General features: G+C 26.8%; 1 protein-coding gene across 1 annotated transcript in view; it reads right to left on the reverse strand.

Moving 5' to 3' along the window:
* Positions 1–15,456, reverse strand: part of LOC142325347 (uncharacterized) — a 156,195-nt gene that overhangs the window by 19,656 nt on the left and 121,083 nt on the right. The window lies entirely within an intron of this gene.

Raw genomic sequence — 15,456 nt, forward strand, 5'->3', positions numbered from 1 at the left:
CTGTGTAATTTTCATGAATTATCTAAAAATCAATTGCTAGATTTTTCAAAAATTCGAGCTTGAAAGGAGTGAATAAAGGTAAAAATATTTAAAAAATGCTTACAAATTTCCCGCATTTTTGATTATACTAAACGAGATTATAACTACATTGGGGCTTGCAAATACTCTTCAGATAAATATCTGAAGAGTAAATCTAAATCTAAAAACCGTTTTGGTTTTTTTTTTTTGAAAATCGATTTTTTTAAGGGGTGTGATGGTGTACAGCGCGGCGGCTCTACCAACACAGTCACTGCCACTCTTATTGTATGTGCGACGCGACTAGCTGCAACTGCCTTCAGTTACTTGACTAAAAAAACCATTAAAAAATTTTAAAAAACGAACTACGGTCACTCCTAGTGGTGCTAAAAACCAGGAAAAATACATTTTTATCCGCACGAAGTACAAGTAACCAGTTATAACTAATATTTCTAAGATGGAAACCGACTGTTTTGAAACCCACATTCTTAGATCACTCAATGTTAAGGTGTGAACTGACCAAACTGTAACTGTGGGGAAATTACAATGAATTGATACTTTTTATAAATTGAACAGGCTTTAATCTCTATTTAGCATTACTATTTTCACAAGAATGAGTTTAATGAGCTCAAGGGGGGTCTAGGAGGCAGAGCCCCCTAGCTAGACGGGAAGGGAGAGTGAAGCAGACTGACTAAACATCCCCTGAGCGCGACGGGAAATATAAGTAACCATAGAGCGCAGACGAAGCTGCGATGGGTCTGCTAGCATATTTTATGTATATAAAATATATTCTGCACAAATTAGTTAATTTTTTTGATTTTCTCAAATTGTGTTTATGATGTTTATTACAAGTAGCTCAGATGGCAGAGGAATAATTTGATGTACTATATATATATATATATTATATATATATTATATATATATATATATATTATATATATTATATAATATATATTAAAGTAAATGGAGAATAAAATCAATGATAAGTCAGAGAACGAAAAACTTAATATTGGTAAAGAGCTATAGACCAAAGTATTTTCTTTCTCTACACGTTGAATTACAAAATTCTATATATATATATATATATTAGTGATGTATATTTGGTTTTATATCAATAAAACGTTTACTGTACAATCGTAAAATTCTGTTTGTTAATTACGCTTTATTATAACTAACAAATTTTTGTTAATAAATTGAAGATGGCAAGATATTATACAGATTTAAATTCATTAAAATTTTATTCGTATGTGTTATTTAGCTAATTTAAAAAAATATTATTTCTTCCATTGGCTCCCTAAAACAGTGATAACAGTGTTTCAGATATATAATTTCGGCAAGGACTATTGTGAGTACATCAACTTTTCTGATTTTGAATTGTTTTAATAAATTGCCAACAGTTGCTTTTTTATAAATAAGGAGAAGAAAATTTAAAAAAAAAATGTAATAAATTTCACAGAAAATATTTAACACTTGAATTGTACAATGATAAACAGATACAACTAAACACATTAAACATCAGTAAGTACGCAAGGGAATGATGCGGGTAGATGCAATCACCGACAGCCAACATCGTACATGAAGTATCCCTTATAATATTAAAAATCTGAGTCACAATAATTTATCAAGTTTTATTCGGTCTGAAATGGACTTGAATGAGAAATGTTTAGATTAGAAAACTGGAGATATACCACTATGTTGTCGTAAAATATACATATAAAACAGTGATATATTTTAATGCTATTATGAATCTAATTGAAGTATTACAAAACAATGAATTACTATTAAATCTAAGAAATAAATAAATTTTCTGTAATAAACATTAATAATTTAACGAAATAAATTTTAAATGCATGAAATGTTTAATACGCGTTGTATTTTATGGATAAATTTCAGCTTCTTGAGAAACGTAGTTAGAATTTTTGTAGCATCATAATATTTAATAATAACTGATTACGTTTACTTATTTTTAAATCATTAATTTTTTTAAATTGTTGGAAAATGAAAATAAAATAGTTTCACTGAAGAGGAACAAAATGTTATCCTAATTTATTAAATATTTTAATTTATTAATAGTAAACACGTTTTCTTTGAAAAGAATTTTCAACTTTTCTTTTTATGAATTTTCCTGTTTTGTTCTCAAAAAAAAATTTAGATATCTTTAGAAAATTAGCAGAGGTTTAAATATAGAAACTGGTTGAAATGGTGGATATCGAAATTAGATTTTTGCTGTTTTATAAAACGATTGATTAATAGTAATCGATATTATTTATCATTATTATTATTACGTAAAGGTTATTTTTTAAATTGTATTTATTTAGTTTTTTTTTTTTTTATTATAATAATAGTTTAAACTTATAATCTTACAACCATGTACAATTTGGTAATTTTCGTGACCTGATTCAACAAGTATTAAATATCAATAAATTAAATATCCAGTTCAACAGTGTACTGAAAAAAATCTTAAGAATTACTTAATGCAGATGGAATATGATTTTTTCAATAGTAAACAATGATTTTCTTTTAATTATATAAAACGTCAAATTTTCAGTTGTGTTAAAAATGGATTAATAAAATTTTCTTAAAGAATATAGAACTTGTAAATTTAATACATGTAACAGATAACAATTTAACAGAAAGGAGTAGTGATTTAACTTATTAAAATTATATGAGAAGTGATTTTTAAACACATATTTGCTGTACAACTAAATATCTGTTCTGATATAAGAGTATCACCATTTTTACATAATTTGCTTTTTTTCGTACGTTTAAAATAGTTAAATATAAATGAAATAATTTTTTTAACCAAATTTAATAATGTTTTTATCGGCTTTTTTCTTGATATCATACCTTTCTCTAAAATTGAATTTAATATAAATCTACTAAAATCGTACGTATACATAGAATTTCACAGACTGTATTTGGTAAAAAATAAAAAATTAGAACAAAAAGAGCTGTTCGTAACTTACAAACCTATTTATTTTATTTTACATCGAGAAAATGAATTTACAATATGAAACAGGAGTTGGCTAAAGGAACAAGTAAAAGGGTGTATTCTATAAATAAAATACAGCAAAAGTCGAGATATAGCATAGATTATCATAGCATAGATATAGATATCATTTTATAGTAAATACTTGAATCTGTTTTAAATATAAATGTTTAGTTACATTCTATTTCTTGTTTAACAGTATTAAATAAAACGACACCATTCATCAATCTGCTTACAAATAAGTATTTTCAAAGAAAAACCAATATTTTACTGAATTTAACATGCTTTATTACAATTAATTACTGCTGACCATTAATTAAAGAAATGTAGTACACAATTTTTAGTACATTTTTCAAGGTAATAATTAAATTTTGAGGATATAAATTTTAAACGAAAATATATAAACATATTTTCTATATGAAAAATTCATAGATCTTTTAAAGTTTTATAATTTCGTTTTGTTAATTCCTTACCGATGATCTATTCATATAATTCTTTCTTCTTTTTGTCCGTGACGATTTTTAAGTGCTTTTGAAACGAAAATAAAAAATGAATGGGTATCATATTCGTTAATACGATAAACCTAATATTAATAAAAATATCGTTTGCTAAACTATATCGATACTTTAGAATCAACACCAGTAACATAAAATACTAAACCAATCTATGTTATGAAAAAAGGTCGACTAACCGAGATCTTAAATTTCAATATTCTCTTTAGAGGCCGTGTTGTCGTTTAATTTTTACATTTTCAAACAAGTTATCAGTTGGTTAAACTACTATCTGTAGGCCTGAATTTAATTAAAAATATATGATAGTTAAAAAAAAAATTACACATATGTAAATAAAATTAAAAAAAAAAAATTAAGTTGAATATATTAGAAACAATATTTATTGGCGATAACTAAAGTAAAACAGCGGTTCTTTCCACTTCAATAATACAGACAGTGTAAAATACAAATTTTGATGCCGAAACCGGGCCTATCCATTCATATATAGTGTAGCTATATTTCGACATTGCAGTATTTTATTTATAAAATACACCCTTTTACTTATTCTTTTAGCCAACACCTGTTTCATGATGTAAATTCATTTTCCAGATGTAAAATAAAATAAATAAGTTTGTAAGTTACGAACAGCTCTTGTAGGGCTATTTTTTTATTTCTTACCAAATACATTCAGTGAAACTGTCTGTATACGTATGATTTTAGTAGATTTAGATTAAACTAAATTTTAGAGAAAGGTTTTATATTTTTTATTTAAATCCGATAAAAACATTAATAAAATTGGTTAAAAAAAATTTATTTCATTTATATTTAACTATTTTAAACTTATAAAAAGAAAATTATGTAAAAACAGTAAGAAACTCTTATATCAGAAACACATATTTAGTTATACAGCAAATATGCGTTTTAAAAATCATTACTCATCAAATCAAAGCACTACTCAAAGCAAAACGTATTAACATCTAAAAGTTGTAAGACATTTTAATTTTATTTGTTAGTCATAATACAGAACACATCGATATTTCATTTTACAACAGATTCTTCTTAGGCATACAGTATATGTTTTGTATTACAATAGATAATGATGGTGTAAAAATTTATGGTTACGAGGTGGCAATTCGGAATTAAAGAGCACTCGCCTGTAACAGCATATCTGATCGGCCCCTTGAATCCCGTTGTAACAAAGTTTTACTGTATTACTAAATCTATCTTCTAAAATTTATAAATTTTAAGTGGCCAAGTTAGGCAAGCAACATTGTAAACATCAATCCTATCTTATTTTGTTATTAAGAAAAATTACTAAATTTATAATAATCGAAATATGTGACTATTTTCTTTAAAAAATACATATATTTATCTCAAAAATTAAAAATCAGAACTTTATCAGATGAAATAAATTTTATCGGTTTTTTTATTCTTTTTTTAATAATTTCAGTGAATAAGTAATGAGCTAAAAATAATAAAAAATGTTACGATAAAATTTGAAGTAATTGATAATGTTTTAATTGATTAAACTTCGTAAATGATATTACACGTATATCCCCATTTGCAATTCGAAGAAAAAGAGAATTGCGTTTAAATGCAGATAATTAAAATATTTGATGGAATATTGTTCAAGTATTTACTTTTGTTATATTTGGTAAAGCTTATCAGAATACTCAAGTGTTATATATATTTATATACACACATATGGATTGTGTTACTAATGACTTGTGAATTATCGTTATAATTCACAAACCTAAACAGCAACAGCAGCAACAACAACAGTAAACAAGTACAATGAAGGAATGAGTGAATGACCGATCCACTTCTAAATTAATGAATGAAACTTGCAATGAATAACCTAACTTACCATAATCTTAAACATATGAACGTAATTAGTTAATTACTTTTAACTTAATCGTAACAATTATAAATAATTTTAATCATATCATAACCACAATATAACTAATAAGTATGCCTCAGATAGGAATTATCAGCTGAAACAAAAAAAATAATTACTATTATACTGTTCACTCGACATCAGTTTCATAATGAGGAAGTCATATATAATTAAATAAATTTTTTAGCTTACAGTTACATAATGTAATATCTAACGTAGTAAAATGTAATGTCTTCCTTAAAATGTTAATGTTCGTTATATCACAATCAAAAATGTATCCTAACAGTAAATAATAATCCTGAATATGAAAGCAAAAAATTAAACAGAAGTGATACCTCAAATGTAAACATCAGGAAGGACCTCAAATGGATTAATTACAGTTTAGTATTATACTCCATTATGTTGCACAGTTCTGGAGATGGAAAAGATGTTCCTTAAGAAACCTTACATCTAACACTGAAAATTTTATTTTTATTTACGTGAAATAGTTCTAGATGAGCGGTAAGAGTTTAGTTTTATACTCCAACATGTCACAAAATTCTGGAGATGACCGATATACTCCTTTAGAAACCTGCTAAGGAATGGATCATTCATTTCTGAAATAAGAGCAATTTCTGTTGCAGATTAGTAATGTACTTGTTCCTGAGCGTGTTAGGCGCTCGCTGTCTAGAAGAAGCTTTGAGGATTCTTCTTGGTACAATTGTTTGTTTCACATCCTTCCTAACCATTATCCTTTCTCACCACCGATCTTTATTCTTAATCTCCTTCATTCTTTCTTCTCCATTTTCGGTCCTGCGGATTCGTATCACAGTCTACTAGGTTTGTTATAAAGATTCCGGGACCTGTGTGGCAAATGAATTCTTGGTGTGAACTGGTGGTAGGTTGAAAAATGTGTCAAAAAAATAATAAATAAATAAAATAAAAATAATATATAAAAGCGACAAAAATTAACTTTCCTCGAACTCAAAATTAATACACTAAAAAACAGTAAAAAAAACGGAAGCTCTGTACGCAGCAGAAACGCCGATTTTAGACATCAAAGAACAAATTGAAAAATTGAAAAAACAAGAAAGAAAACTAATCAGAAAAATCATCGGGTCAAAATTCCAAAAATACGAAACTAAATTCCAAAAACTAAAGAGGAAAATAAAAAAATTCTCAGACATGATAAAGAAAAAAAGAATCAGCTTCTAATGCAACATCAGATGGATTAACCAAAAATAGACTGATTAAACAGATTTTCGACTTTTTTATGGACGGAAAAATCATGACCAACTGGTTAAAATACAGTCAAGAAGACATGGAAATACTAATAATCCACGAACAAAGCAACGTCACTAGGAGACCAAAGGTCAGAGAACGACACTGAAAAACGAAGACCTAAGATTTAAAAAACAAATTCATCCAAAAAGGGATCCAAGATGTCGGAAGAAAGCCTTCTCAGAAAGAATGAAATAATATTGGAAAAAGAGAAAACCACAGTCGCAGAAGTAACTTTATTTAAAGCACTCATAGGCGGGTGAATTCGAAACAAAAAAATAAATTATAAAAATAAACTGGTACTAGTTAAATTCAATATTAGAACATATGCACCGCCAACTGAATTTTGTTATAACCAGAGACCGTTGTTTTTTTTTCTTTCTTTTTTTGGCGGAGAAAAGCTAAATAATTTTAAAAGAATACTTTAAAAATCAATGATTAAAAATTTTAAAATAAAAACTAAATCTCTAAATATAGTCTTAGATTACGGATGTTACATGCTACTAAAATGGAATTAAATCCTGATTGCAGTCGAATTAAACTACAATACCAATTATCCAAAAAATATTTTTTTAATATTAAGGAAAGAAAGTTACTTTACATTAAAGGGATTAGACATATATAGAATTAATTTTAAGAATATTTAAAAAGTAATTTAAATAAAAAACATACTAAAGAGTAATAAAAATCTTTTCAATTCTTTAAAATTCGACTTTAGAAGTTGGTATTAAGTAAAAAATAAAAAAATATAGTAATAATAACTAGCTACAACGTGTTCAAATCGTTTATCAGATTACAAAAAGTTTAAAGAACTAGCAGGCCCGGCAATACTTTGCTATTGCTAGATTTGAGTATATATATATATATATATATAAACAATATCGAAATAGATGAATTTAATAAGATATAAGCTTGAACACAGATAAAAAATAGTACATGTCTTGAACTGGAATCTTTTTTTAAGTGGTTAAAAAATTTTCATTTTAAGAAAGTTTTTCTGAGGCATTATTTGAAATAATTAAAAAATAATAATTATTATTAGAAACGTCTCGCCATTCAGTAAAGTAAAAACTTTGTAGAAGAATTACTGTAATTACGGCCGAGCTATATTAAGTGAATTAAAAGCACGAATAGGCAAAACGCTATACAATGTGTCAGTAGTAATTAGATTAGTTTCTTTCTTAATAATATACATTATTCATGAAAGTACATTACGAAAGTTCTTTTCTACTACATTTAAAATAAATTAAGGAACTAACAAACCAAACAATAACAATTACTATGTTTACTGAACAGTTGAAATAATTATAATTTCATCAAATGAAAATATTTAACCTGAAGAAGATGCAGAAACGATATTATGTAGTCAATAAAGTACTCAACTAAGCCGCAATGATTTTATAAAAACAAATGGATGCAGTTTGTAAGTGTTGTAATAAAATAATACAGTAAATCATTTATCCTACACAACTATTCAAACATTAAATAAAATCATAAAAAAATTAATTATGTGAATTTAAAATACCATATTTTCGCTTTCTAGAAAGGGAGTATTTAAAAGTTTATTTTACTTGGCTATCAGTAATAGGTGTGATATCTATCTGCGTAAATTAAATATTGTAAAAAAATATTTTGTAGAATTCGATACGTATATTAAAAAAAAACTTTCACGAAATTTTTGAAATTTATAATTTTATTAAACTAAGGAAATAAAAAATACGAAATAAAAATATCGTAGAATTAAAACAAAAACATAGGATTAAATTAATAATAAATGAAGCAAATAAACCGTACAGAATATTCAGTTAAATCAGAGTAGAACATTTGCAAACGTAGCAACGTTATTTACATTTAAAATCAAATAAAGTGAAGTCGTTTAATTTGCTCTCCATTTATTTTACAATTCACCTGAATATCCTAAATAGTGAATTATTCAGTCCGCTATTATCAAACACAAATTATTTATTTTGTTTTATTGCACTACAAACAAAAGTAGTAATTTTATTCTTTAATTAAAAAATATATATATGTATAAAAGCTAATGATAACTGATAGAAATCGAATCACTTAACTTCTTTCAGATTAAATATAAAATTCTTGTTAATGTATTTTAAAATACAAAATTATCTCTAAATTTCCCCCTTTTTTTAAAAAAAAGTCATATCTATTACCAATCACACAATTAAGGTGAACCGTTGAATATATTTATAATGAAAATCAGAATCGTTATTTTTAATTCGAGGGCCGTTCAATAATTAGAAACAAATTGCAACAGTGGAAAAACTATTTAATGAAACAAACTGAAAGTCTATGACCTTCAAGTTGTCAACCCTAACAAAAAACAAATCAGCTCTTGGAATATAATTTCTACAATTATAACATCTTTGTTTATTTCAAAATGTCGGCTCCACTTGAAACGTGAAACGTGGAAGAACAACTGCGTGCTGTAATGAAATTTTTATTTTCTGAAGATGTAAAATCGATTGAAATTCATTCACGGATGTTAAGAACAGTATAGTAAAAAATGTATTACCGGTGCAAAGTAGATCGAATAGTTTAAATTGGGCAGAAAAATGACACCGATCTTTGTCGTAACGGAAGACCGGTGTAAATTTCGATTGATTCTTTACATGACTTTTCTTGTGAATAAGATCGTTAATTAGCATTAACGATCTTATTCACAAGAACAGATTATAAACATTTTAGAAATTTTTTGGTAAATTAATGGCTGTTAATGTATTGGAACTGTCTATTTCATTATCCATGACGAGCTGAGATACCGTAAATGTGTTCAAGCTGGGTTCTAAGACAGTTGACTTAAAATTACAGACACCCGAAATCTCAACAGTACAGAACTTAAACAACGGTTTTGTTTCGCAAAATAATGTCTTGTGATAAAACTTACCCTTTTTTGTTTCAGAAATAAAGCGAAACCCGCAAAAAGGAGGAACTGTTCTGGTTTTTTCTCAAACTGTATGATAACGCCTGCCTCCATATCGCTAAGTAGACATGATAAGCTACTCAAATGAGAGTATTGCCATATTCATCTTATAGTCCCGATCAAGCACCAACAGATTTTATTTTATTTGGTTCTCTCAAAGTTCGATAACAATGAGTAAGGAAAGAATGCGATATAAGAATGGACACCAAGGTGAAAAGTTTTTACGGAATACAAAACTTACAGAAAGATGGGACAAGTGAACAAAAGTAGCCAGAAATTATGTTGAAACATAGGTTTTTATTGTCACGGAAAAAATAACTTTACTACAGCCATATGTCTCCTTAATTACTGAACGACTCTCCGTATATACATACATATATTGTTAATAAATTTATGTTATTACACCTGATTTTATATTAATATCAAGCTCTATCCTTCCGCAATCCTACAAACTTCACTTTCCTCTATAAGAATCATCTTCAGTCAGCAGCAATGCATATACGTCAGTTATAACCAGTAGAGAAGCACATTTGAAAAAAAAAAGTATCACCAGTATAATTCAAAACACAGAACTAACACGGTCTTCAGCAGATATCCCTTCGTAAAAAGCTTCCGTACAATTCTAAGGTTACTTCACACCATTAAAATAACTTCTAACTACCTTAATTTCCTTCACTGTACAACGTAAACTTTGAAAGTTGTAATTAGTAAGCTCTCAAGGCATTACAGAATGTGCCAAAAACATCCTAAAATATTTTCATAAGCTGCGAATAACTGCTTATTCTAATAGTGATTCTGGCAAAAATACCATTTAATAGCATTTTATTTACCGTCTTAAAACTCATATTGCCGTGAAAAGCTTTATTAATTTTAAGTTAAATATACGTTAACGTAAAAAATTAATAAGGAATAATAATGTGATGACATTTCTAAAAAAAATGTTGTCATATCGAACAGAAGCGAATTAAATTCACTAATGGGGGTTGGTAAATAGGCGCAAAGATGGGTCGCATTCATTTCACGATAAATATCTTAAGGAATACAATCTTTCGGACCCGAGGGAACCGCATTTAATCAGGCTTAACGTTTAAACGTTTAATGGCTAAACGTTTTATAAGAAATATGGCCTAATTACCCGAATAATTTGAAATGTATAAATTTTTTGAGCATAAAATTGTATATTACATGGTGGTGAAACTAAACTATTATTGGTGACCTGACATAAAACACCGTTCATTTCCAAAAATGACCGATAAGTTCCTAAGCATAACAACCATAATATGAAATATAAATAATGAAATGGTTCCCTTCACTCTTTAAATAATTTAGATCAGTAAAATGAGACATTTCCAGCATCGTAAAGAAAATCAGATATCCGAAATTTTAACTTTTATATTAAGATTACACCAAAATTATACTGTATATAAGCAAATGTGTTATCAAAATACGGTTTAATTTAATTCAAATCTTTATTTATACAATATTAAATTAACAAATCTATTTTACATAATACCGTTAATTAAATTCTGTCTTCCAATTAATTTAATATAAACTAGAGAACGGGATAACATTGAAAGGGATTAACATGCTATGCAATCAGTGAATTCATGTTCAATGACAAACCACATACGCTGAGGTAATAGACATGTTGTGGCAGCGTATACTGAATAGGCAATAGATTTTATCGTTGTTATTATAAGTTACTACTATCTGATATTAAGTACGTACCTAAATATATATTAATTTCAACATAACAACAACGAATCAATGAATCGATCATCATTAATACGGTGTTCAATGATACGACTTCAATAATGATCTGTGATAAAATACATTTATCTAATCAAAACATTAAATACGTTGCTTCAATAAAGATTTTACTAATTGTAACATATCATTATGTTAAACTAAAAAAAAATACTTTATAATAAAATAGCACGGTAGTATAATTTAAAATAAATTAAACATATTTATAACCAGTTAAAAATCAAATTACCAAAAATAAATCAACCTATAATTGATATTAAAAAAATAAAACCTGAGAGTTTTCAACATCATCAGAAAGACAATAAAACAGAGATGACGTTTCTTTCCCCGGTACGCTGGTCAAAAATATGATTTAACATCAAAATTCCCAAATTCTAAATAAAACAACTTTTGATTTTAAGGGTGTCCTTACTCTGTGAGGAAAATTTAGGAAAAATTTATTCTTATTAACATATTGAAAAAAGAAGTATAACTTTTATGAAAGTAATGAATAAAAATTGCTACTTATTTTGGGTTCGGAATATAACATTGGTGCCAAAGCTAGTAGTCTAATTTTAATAGCTCTTAAGAGAAGAGTTAGATGGGTGTCATTGTTAGAATTATCTGGTAAGTGATGAAGAAAAATGCAAAAACAATTTAATAATAAAAATTGAAAGAGTTACGAGTCAAAAAGAAACCCAAAAAAACACAATATTATTTATTTTTTAGAGGTGGAAAAATTTTTTTAAATATTTTCCTAAAAATATTCAAATATTTAAGTTAAACTTAACAGATTTTCTTCAGCTAAGTTTTCTCTAAATATAAACACCCTATAATAGAGGCTAAAATAAGAAGAAAAAGATCTTCAAAAACCTTTTCTACATTTTAGGCTTAGTTTATAATTTAAAATATTGTAGATATTAGTTGATGATAGCTCTTTGTTAGAAGTACAAACTTTCAAAAACCTTTTGAAAAATATTTCAGCCGAAGGAGGATAGAGTAAAAGAAAAAAACATTTATTTCAATTTTAATATGAGTGGGTTGATTTGAAAAAAGATTAATGAATTATTTATATATGGATTGAGGTCCAATCCAAAATTTGCTTTAATAACGTTTTCTCTAAAATGTCTCTGAAGAAAATCGAAATTACTTTTTTCGCGATATCCCACCATCCCTTAACGAATTAAAAAAAATAATATGATCAATGCCCCATACATAAAAATATTTGAGCCAAATTAAAATCGGTTTGGAAATCCTGAGAGGTAAAGTCAAAAGCAGTGCGACACTTACTTACATACGTACCCACACACATACAAACAAATGGTTTTGGTCTAGATCAACTAGTTTGACCCTAAGACGTGAAGATTTAAAAAAAAAATATGGTACCCCATTTTTGACATAATTACAATACTTAAAATACTTCACTTTTAAAATAGCTATTCTAAATACATTCGCCGGGTAAGTAAAATTAAACCATCTGCATTTCAAGTTTACATCAAATTATCAAATATAAGTATTATAATATATAATATTTTTTAAGGACGAAATCCATCTGTATAAAATATTCTCAAATAGAAATTTTTTACTGTACAGTAATCTTTCTTCTTTAAATGATCAAAACATATAAAACTTTTCGAAAATATTTGTCAGATTTTAATTCTAAGAAAACTGATAAAACAATAATCAACCTAAAATACTGTAAGTTTAAGAAATTCGACTTTCATTTTTTTTTTTTAAAGGAATAGAAATTATTATGATTTTAGACCATAACAAGCATATATTTTACTATCATTTATCCAGTTTAAATTATAACTGATTAACTTTAAAGATATTGTTAATAATATGAATTTTCATATTAATCTCTTAGATTCATTTGAGCAGTTCCACGACTTTTTGATCAAAATTTAATTATACGCCCAAAATTAATATTGTTAAATTCCTCTGAAATTTTTCGACTTTTACAATAATTTTCCAATTACTAAACGGTAAACAATGAATTGTTGGGACAATTGTTTGGGACAAACAGAAAGATGGGACAAGTGAACAAAAGTAGCCAGAAATTATGTTGAAACATAGGTTTTTATTGTCACGGAATAAATAATAACTTTACTACAGCCATATGTCTCCTTAATTATTGAACGACTCTCCGTATATACATACATATATTGTTAATAAATTTATGAGCAGAAATCAGGGTTAACCTATTTACTGTCCAAATTCGGAAACAAAGCAATACATATTTTTGTGAAATTACTTCAATCGGCCGTATAGAATCCGCTATATAAGTGGAGCTAAAACATGTAATCAATTGTAAAAATTGTTTCTTTTCAGTTTCAAAATTTTTAATTTACATTATTTTTACTATATGTTCATTGTACGTAACAAAATAAAACACAATCTGTACAATCATGTACAAATACAATACAACCTTCTTTTTTTTAATTTCTATAAGTATTTTTCACTTATTTCTATTTTTTTAACAAATTTTTAAAAAGAAATAATTAAAAACTTTAAAATTATAAAGATGTGTACATTTACTATTTTAGTAAACAATTGCTTTTTACGATTACGATTTAATACGATTCGTCATTATCATCTAAAACACTATTTACCGTAGAAAATAAAAGTTCTTATGGATCCTAACTATCTAGTTAAATACAATTCCTCAGTACTGAAAATTATTTACATATCGGAAATGTTAACATCTATCTCTCCAATAAAAATGCATGGTGAGTTGGTTTGTTTGCTGTCTGCTCACATTAATTTTTCTGAATGAAGCGCTACCATCTAGCGGAAAAATCTGAACTAACAACTGTATAATAAATTAATTGTATTGTGTACTATAAACAGTACGTACTTAGATTAACATTTATTATACTTAATATTTTTTTACATTTTGTTAAAAAAAACTATTGTAGACATAAGTTTAAGAAATTTTATAAAAATAAATAAGAATAGAAGCACCTTGATGCATGATAGGAACAAAGTATATGTATAATACGTAATTGTATTAATTCTTCTTATCTTCATTATATTTCAGTCATCATGGCAACAGAATTAAGTAAAATTATTATTTTTTTACTTCCTTGTACGAAATAAAGGAAGTATTTGTGATAGCGAAAAATTTCGGTTTTCAGATTTTAACGGAAATATCCATTTTGACCATCCTTGAATCGATTTTGACTAGTTTCGGCGTGAGGTCTGAACGTACATACATATGCATGTATCATAATTCAAAAACGATTAGCCGGAGGATGTTGAAATTTTGGATTTAGGACTGTTGTAACATCTAGTTGTGTACTCCCCTTATGATTGCAATCGACTGGACCAAAAGTATCCAAAAAAAGCCCAACTGCAGTAATTTTTTCTTAACTGCAGTAATAAGCCCTTATTGAGATCTTTTCAACAATATATCATAAGTTGTACTTATTTTCATTGGTTCCAGAGTTAAAGCCAAATAAAATTTTAAATAATGAAATATTTGGATCTTACAAGGAAAAGGCACATCGGTTCGAATCCGACTTCATATACGTATATTTTTTTTTCTATTTTTTTTTTTTAATTTAAATGTATTTATTAATTAATAATTCAATTTAATATTACTAATTCAATAACAATAAAAAAAGAATATGAAAAAAAATCAGAAGTTATTAGCGAAATAATTTTTTATGTATTTTCATTTTAATTCAACAGTTTTTATAGAAGTTAATAATTACTAATGAATCAATATATTTAAATTATAAAATATATATATGTATGTATGTGAAGTCGAATTCGAACCGATGTGTGCGTGGTTACGGATCCGACACGTTCTCACTTACACTACATAAATACTTGACCAACGTGAAACAAAACTAATATATAAATTTATATAAAATGCTGATACGGGCACCATAAAAATTGTGATGCAATGTGGTGTTCACCACAATGCAATTGTGTAACTGTCCACTTTATTAAGAATTGGAGGATAGTACCTCATCAAATGAAATAAGTTTAAATGAAGTGCATCAAAAAAAGTGTATGTGTAATTTAATAAGCGTACAAGGAAGTCAAGGATGTGCAAGGATGTGGTGTCCACATGAGATGTTTTATTTAATGAATATCTGTAAAATACCTA

This window comes from Lycorma delicatula, chromosome 5, assembly GCF_047948215.1.
Source record: "Lycorma delicatula isolate Av1 chromosome 5, ASM4794821v1, whole genome shotgun sequence".
NCBI lineage: Eukaryota > Metazoa > Arthropoda > Insecta > Hemiptera > Fulgoridae > Lycorma > Lycorma delicatula.